The sequence below is a fragment of the Malaya genurostris genome, chromosome 3 (assembly GCF_030247185.1).
Source record: "Malaya genurostris strain Urasoe2022 chromosome 3, Malgen_1.1, whole genome shotgun sequence".
Lineage (NCBI taxonomy): Eukaryota > Metazoa > Arthropoda > Insecta > Diptera > Culicidae > Malaya > Malaya genurostris.
The window spans coordinates 205,552,023-205,560,362 of record NC_080572.1 but is presented as its reverse complement, the minus strand read 5'-3'; the positions used below and the strand labels follow the sequence as shown (position 1 = coordinate 205,560,362).

The window sequence follows — 8,340 nt, the reverse complement described above, 5'->3', positions numbered from 1 at the left end:
AAAACGCTCCTCAGAAGTGACATCTGTAAGTATTTGCTTATTCAGCGTGATAAATACTTACAGATGTCACTGCGATTGACACTACTTTGGGTGCTGCATTCACTTCACGGCACTTTTTTTTAGCTATATTCAATTCACGTAAAATGGTTGTTTAGCTGTTGGTCAAAATGACAAGTTTATTTCGATTTTGTCATCATCATCACCATCATCGAAAGTACAACTACAACTAGTAGTATTGAAGTTTTCTAAAATGTATGGTATGAACAAGCATTAAGGTAAAAACCAGTGCCTAAACAAGGCGCGCAAACTCTCAACCGCACAAAGCGAAGGTATAATCATCGCACAAAGCGTATCGCGCAAAATCGACACATAAAAATACGGAATATGTGAAAAGGTTAAGGGCAGTGGGCTTACGACATGTTTTGTTCGCTAGTAAAACAGACACTAACTATGTATGCTTATAAACCATGAGTCCTTTTAAATGACTAATAAATTAAGTCATTCAATTCATAACCGAATTTGACTTAAAATTGAATTTCATTTTCTCGCCTATTGCAAAATTGTTCATTCTTTATTACAGGACCGAAGCGAAGCGATTCAATGCGATGTACTGTTTTCGCATCGCATTCACTCTGACATGTTTGCTTTGATCAAATGCAACTAGCTCGCACGCGCGCCTCGACGCTTCGCGTGACGCTTTCACTCTGACAGCAATCTAAGCGACCGTTTGTTGCTTTAGAGAGAATCCCCACAGCAGCGAACTAACCTTTGATTCTCAGACAGGTCATCGAGAGAAATTCGTTCTCGCACTGGAGTCTATTCTATGTTAAATGAACCATGCCGGTTTTTTGTTGCTGCGATGATATCCGTCTCTCTTTGACGGCACTGATTGAATCGTGTGCAGAGTTGCTAGTGAGCGTTCTTTGATACGATAAAAGCCATCCTTGATCAAACAAAATCTTTTTATATGGAATTACAACTGGCTTGTAAGATGTTCACTTAAAATATCTAGTGTGCGAAGTGCATATCAGTACATAAGTGAATAATAGTATACCATTTCTTATGAATTTTTGAAAGAATTATAGATGCTATTTGTACACGCTTGGCGAGTAGGTATCAATAATTTAAATTTTACAATTCTTGTGGATTTTTCAATTTATGAAAGAATTTTAACATTGCATTTTAGATTTAATCGGCATTGTCCTCTACTAAATCCATATATTATATTATGCAAGTGGCGTTTTTGAAAGTTTGTAAAATTCACACAATCAATTAACTAGATATTACGATGTGTGGAAAAAGCATGTCAATTCTATTCGAATTCACGTCATCCAGTTATGTCTCTGACATCACCATTCCGCCTTTTTTTCGATTCAACTCATATGTGATTCGAACGATTGTTATTGTTCAAACGTAGAAACGTTTTGAAAGATCGCGGCAAATATTCGAGTAGGTGGTTACGTCTATTTAGCGGTTTATGTTGAAATGCTAGGTGACATAATGGTTGAACATGAACTGTTATGCACTCACGAGTCGAAGATGAAACGCGAAAGAAAATTACATTATGTCATCTGGTGGTAAAAACGAACTGCAAAAGCTTTTTCACCTAATACAACACTCTTAGAAAAATGAAATTTACGCTATAGAATTCGTTCTGTCGTTGGGATCTAAAAAATAAGTATCACAAATTTGTTAGATATCTCTATAATCGCCTTGTAAAGTTTTCCAATGGATAATAACCAAGGATTTTGTTCATTAGTTCGTAAAATCAAACCTGACCGAAGATCATATTTAGCTAGGAGACTTTAGTGAGATTAGGTTTCTAACTCTTTAAGTGAACAATCTTATCAATATTCTGACCATAATTTAGATTATTTTAGGATTCATATAGGAAAGTTTGCATCCTTTGCGACAACAACGAAAATAAGTATGAACTGTAAAACTGTATAAAATGACTAAGTTATGAGTCTAGTTTTATTAAATTTTCCACAGAATCTATCAACCGGATTGTTTTGGCGAATCCTTGTACCAATAGAAGGATTAATTCTCGCAAGAATTTCAGAGCAGTCAAAGTTATTCGTTAGTGGCATACAAAAGAAAATTTGCTCTCAAGGTAAAATTTGATTTATCGTTCCCGTCGTTGGTTTAGTGAGCAACAAAAAAAGGTTCCTCTACTCCATCTCTGGACGTATCGGTTTTGGTGAGCAAAATAATGGTCCCAAGAGTTGTTTTGTCGCCCCCAAAAAACACCGTTCCCCTTCGACACAACCCCCTTTCCTCTCCTCCTCTCCACACTCTCTCTCATGATATGCCACATATTTGAAGCAGGGAATTGAATGGAAAGTTACATTACACAACTAAGCGGTTTGTAAATATACAGTCTTGTTCAATGAAAAACTAAATGCATTTCAGTGTAATTTTACATCAATCATAGTTTTAAATCAGATTTTCTCTTCAACTAATGTCTATTTCATAGTACTACTGGTTTACATGTCGTGTAAATTTCATATTTTCTTTCTGTGTAGTAGTGTTCCTGGATTTATGCGAGTGCCGAGATCGTTAATAAATAAAACGGATATTAGCTGTCTCAAGTGACTTACTTGAGGAACATTGTTTGACGTTTCGAGCAGGTTGGAGCTCAAGGTATTAATCCTGACGGACGCATTTAGGATCACGATCGAATGTCCATATTAGATTAGGGATTTTATAATCGCCTACAATGAGTACACTGTCCGGACTAATAGCTTTTTCAAGGATTTGGGTCAATATTTGGCCTCAGATATATGCAAAAAATATATCGCGATTAATATTTACAGGAAATGCGATTTCAGTTAAACTTACCTTAATTGCGATCTGTACTCCGCCTCCTCGAAGCAATTGACAAGATGACGATCTACAATTGTAACGCAAATTGTATGAAATGTTTCAAATACTTACATAAACTGATATGATTCCTTATCTTCGATCGTTTGTTGTTCATATCTATACTACTCCACGAATAGGAAAAATAATTGTTGTAGCTGAATCAAAATTTTTCGTGACAATAACTGAAAATTTGAATTAAATGAATGTAATCAGTAACACTTGTTTACAAGTTTTGCTAATCGAGTGTGGATGACGTGATGTGCTTCAGTGACCGTAATCATCAGCTGCTTTCGTAGCAGCATTTCTCGTTCATGCTTTCTATAGTATACTAATTTAGTTTTGAATTATGATCGGTTATATATTTCTAGTGTTCAAACGTTACACCCGCTGTTCCATTGATATACGTCGACTTTCTGACGGGGAAATCTAGATGGATAAAAAAAACACGGAATGCCAAAAAATGCATGTTTGTGGCACTAAAACAATGATTAATTCAATTGTTAGGCTCAACCAACACTATCGTTTTGAAGCCGGTACCAAGTAATGATACACTGGCTCAGCAAATCTGCATAAGCGTGAGCAAGAAGCGCAATGTATAATCAAAATATTAATTATTTGTAATGTATTAGATAATAATTGCGAAAACGGCACACGTAACCAACGCTTCGGGAACAATGAACGAAAAAGAACGTATAAAAAGCTTGAAAACCCCCTCTCCGTTCGGGGTTCGTACGTCAGTTTATAGAGGCCACTGGCCAATCAGTGGAAATATACAAAAAGATCATTGAACGTATACGGTGCTCCTGGCCGGGGCAACAATTTTATCGGTAATTAATTATTCAGAACAATTGCACGAAACGGTCTGGTTTGCATGGTCGAATTATAACACTTCGCGGTACTGCCTGCTGGTCTTATGATTTCTGCGGCATCGGATGGAAAATGCACAGAGAAGCAGTCGGTAGGCACAGAGAATGGGAAATTGTGCGGTCGGTTTTTTGGGAAAAAACGGAACTCTCATTCAGAAATTATCGCTGAACACAGTAAACTCTCCTTTTCCACAAATGCTTTATCAGAGGTGAAGCTCCTCCGTGGCGCCATAGTGCATAAGAGAACATTATATACAAATAAAACAATCGAAATTGAAAAGTAATCGGACGTTGCAATTTCCATAGGGAACAAATTGCTCTGTTGGATTTTTACGTGCTCATTCTCAGAAGACTATGCCTTGCGTTTATATTGTTCAAAGTAGTTTTGGGTCACTAATGGATATTTTCATTGAGCTAAGATCAAAAAAAATTGAACAATAATAGCGTTTTCTTCAGAAAGAAGTTAGTACTTCGATTTCACTAGAGATCAAGAAAGTACAATCGGCGCTATTTCGATGTACATAGTTCAGTGTAATATACGAAAACGATATAATTTCATAACTATAAGAGGATCTAATTTTATTTTATGATCGTTCCCTTAATAATGTCAACTATTACTCTGGTTAAATTACACCAAAACCGATTTATAATTCAATTTATGATTCCGTAATTGCATATTCACAGCATCATTGATTTGAATGCCGTTTGAATTATATTACACTACAGGTGAAGATGTGCCCTGAACTAATAATGATTCCGTCACTTGTAGATGCGCATTCCATTGGTTTAGTATGGATTGTACAATGAGATAGCAATACATTATTTTGGAATATAGGTAATTGATTTCTTATGTAATAATTACTACCCAATAGCTTGAAGTATAAGAATGTGTAATAATGGTACGACTAAATGCATTTTCCTACTAGCACAACCATTGGGTCATCTACCCTGTGCTAGTTCGCACCATCCTTTGCACTGTTATAGGTTAAAAGCTGTCTTGAAAAACATTCCTCTTTAGAGCATACCGTCAGTATAAGTTCAACGAGGAACGTCAAACATAGTTGGTGTAGTTGTCACAAACGCGTGATGTGACGCATGCGCGAATTCCCGCACCCTCGTCCATTCGAACTTTATCCCTTATTTTGGCATGTGTTTCAATTCATGTCATTTTTATTGATGTGCAAAAACTAGATGCCAAAATTAGATTACCCGGAAAAATATAGTATATTTTTCAATCTTTCCTAGGTTTTCGGCAGAGTGAAGAAAGCCATAATTGTTAATTTTAGACACTATTTTCGTACAAACTTTGTAACGCAGACAGAGACTATTTCAGACAAAGACTTGTGCAATAATTTGACGTTCAGATATAGTTCTAAAACTTTATCGAATTGAAATTGTATTTCCTAAAGTCCGTGGTTAAGTAAGCTGAACTGTATTAAGTGTCTCTTCAGGTGCGGTGGGTAATACTACTAATTTCGAGCGGAAAACAATTGTGATATTATTACTATTTATAGTAATTAGAAAAATTTTTGTAACTCGGTATAATAATTAAATAGTTTAAAAACTTGTATGTCTTATTTAAATAACAATCCTATTCGAATTGAAGAATTCTTCAAATTACTGGATGTTACCCTCAGTAAGAAAAATTATCAGGGGTTTTACCGGCCCTGATTCTCTTATTGTTTTTAACTTTGAAACAAAAGCAGTAGGTAATCTCACCACATACATGAACATCCCTAGACAAATTTCCTGCATGTTTCCCTTTCCGTGTTTTTCCTGCCGTCAATTCCTCTACCGCACCGACGCACTTCGGCGAAGTAGATACGTACTTACGGATGAAAACAAATGGCGTAAACAATGCGTTTTCATACCTCGTTCTGTTTTGCTGCAATTTAATCGCTATTGAACGGTATTTTTGAAGTTTTTCTAACGAATTATAAAAAACTGTGCTCGACAACGTGTGGTATGTTGAAGTGCATTACTTTGAGTGTAAAATTTATGTGGTATTTATAAAAAATGTGCAGAAGCTAATGTTTTCCAACAGTAGAACGGAAAGTGCGAGGATAATGTTCTTAACAAACGGAATTTGGCACTCGGAAGTGGCATAGGTTATGCACGAAGGAAAGTTCAATGTACTGAATTGACATAACTCTGGTTTACTGTGAAGAGTCACAATCTTTGTTTCGCGTGAAAGTAATTTGTGTGTCATTTCCACTAAAAATGCAAGTAGTAGTAAAATGCAAATAACCGGCTCCAGCTCTAGTTGGATTCGTCGATGATCCGTCACGGGAAATCTATACGAGTGGATAATTTGTTCTAGTAAGATTGTTATTATATTTTTTTCTGTAAACAAGGTGCCAGTAAATATAGAGATTAGAAGTGACTGGCATGATATGTATACGTGTTCTAATTTAACATGTCAACTGAAACTTTCATGACTTATTTTGTTTGTTATGACCTGAACTTGCAATTAATTCAGTTCAATTTATATTAGTGCTAAGACTGTACCTAGTGTACTGATGAAGTATTTCACATAATGCCATATATTACTATGAAATTCTTCAACGAAATTTCTATGTATGTGAGTTTGATTAGCCATCACCTAACTGGACTGGAAGGTGGAATAATTTTGTGACTGATTTAGGAGATTTCGTATATTTTTGTGTCGTTACTAATAGGACTGTTGAATTTGAAGATTTTGAAAATCGATTAGGGTGTCCGGATTACGGTGCTGGAGGCACAGGAAATACTGGTCACATACTCCAAAATTGAACTCCCAAACTCTCAGATTCAAATGGTGCCATAGAAATCTGCTGAATTTTATCTGCATCCGAAATCCGGTTCCGGAATTGGAGATTGATAAGTGCTCAAAATTGCAAACCGTTGTTTAGAGCCACTATTTAATAAATATAAAAGATCTTGTTTTAATCTACCAAGTGGTGTAATGTGCCTTTCTCATGTGACTAGTATTTTCAGCAATATTACTGTGGTATTCTTGATAAAAACTGCTTATTGAATAGAAACAGGGAAGTTTGTTCGGGTACAAACTAGTAAATTAGAAGTTTTCTGTCAGTTTTTTTGCAGCATCGGTCTAAGTGACGGTTTAAAATTTTAAACACACTTCTCCCTGTAGTTCCGGATTACCTTTTATTTGGATTTTTTGTTTGTAAAAATCGGTTGTGCCGTTACGGAGAAAAGTGAGTGTTTTCTGTTTTGGAGTTTTTAGCCACAATTTCAAGGGACCATGTATATCTAAAGTCGGTTCGTACGACCAGCAACTAATATGACCTACGAATTGGAAGTTTTGGGTGCAAGTTAGAAGCTTGGCTTGAAATTTTAAACACTCATAACCCTGTACTTCTGAAAGTCCAATCCGAATAAAATTCAGCAAATCTATAAAGGACCGTAAGCCCTTTCATTTGATTCTAAGTTTGAGAAAATCGGTTGTGCGGTCATGAATAAAAATGAGTTAGTTCCATTTTGAATATTTTAACTACTATTTCCGGTACTACCGGCACCTGATTTCGCGAACCGGTATATCCGATGTAAGTTTGCGTTGTTTTCAACTTACAAGATCTGTTAACTAGAGGAGAGTTACCCTGTAATTCCGGAACCGGAAGTAAGATTCATACCAAATTTATGAAATTTCTTTGGGACATATTTTACTCACACACACATTGCATAGCCTTTTTATATGAGAAAGACAAAACCTGTTTTAATCCACCTAGTGGTGTTATGATGCCTTGCTCATATTACACATTTTTATATAGGGGGAATGGATTAAAAAAAAACTTTTCCTCGAACTTTAAACGAAAACAAAAAAGGGTATAGCTTTTCCAATTGTAAACAGTTTCAAGCTAAATTTAGATTACCTTTTCTATTTTCTGAATCGTCGCTTGAAATAACGGTTTTAATTTTTGAGCACATCTCATCCTGTATTTCAGGAACCGGACGTTGGATTTAGACAAAACCTAATAGCAGCATTTTGTGAAAATAAGTTCAGTCATTTCTGAGAAAATGAAGTGAGTTCCGTTCTCAGAGTTTTGGAGCACTGTTTCTGGTACTTCCGAAACCGGGAACTCGGTTTTCATTGTGATTGTATCCTAAATTGGACTAAATACTAGTAGTTATGTTACCTTCGGCTATATCTGTAGTCGCATTTCGGTTCCGAAAGTACCGGAAATAGTAATTAAAATTATCAATATGGAATTCAATTCGATATCTTGGATACGACTTAAACAATTCTCACAAACTTAAGTTTATATTTGAAGTCTTATGATCCCATACAAAACTTCGGAATTTTGTTCGGTTGAATACTCCAAAATTGAATTTACTTCAATTTTTCTAAGGTGGTTCGACCGATATTCATAAACATAGATTCAAATGAAAGATCGTGTCATATCATAGATCTCTATAAAAATTTATTCGGATCTGACTTTATTTAAGGTGACGATGAAAACACTGTAAAACAGTGCTGAAGACTACTTTAATATAGGTTTAGGTATATATTACATTCGGCTGAAAAGATCGTATCGTTTAATAGAAACACACATTTTTTTTGCCAAAATTCGTTCTTATTATTCAACATAATTGCCATCAGAGGCGATAC

At 35.5% G+C, this 8,340-nt stretch overlaps 1 protein-coding gene across 1 annotated transcript in view; it reads left to right on the top strand.

The window, feature by feature from the left end:
* Positions 1–5,572: 5,572 nt before the first annotated feature.
* The window catches only part of LOC131439447 (protein rhomboid), a 206,971-nt gene continuing 204,203 nt past the window's right edge, over positions 5,573–8,340 (top strand). Inside the window, exon 1 of the mRNA XM_058610449.1 lies at positions 5,573–6,050. The gene's annotated coding sequence lies outside the window, so the exon portion shown is untranslated. The remainder of the gene's footprint in view (positions 6,051–8,340) is intronic.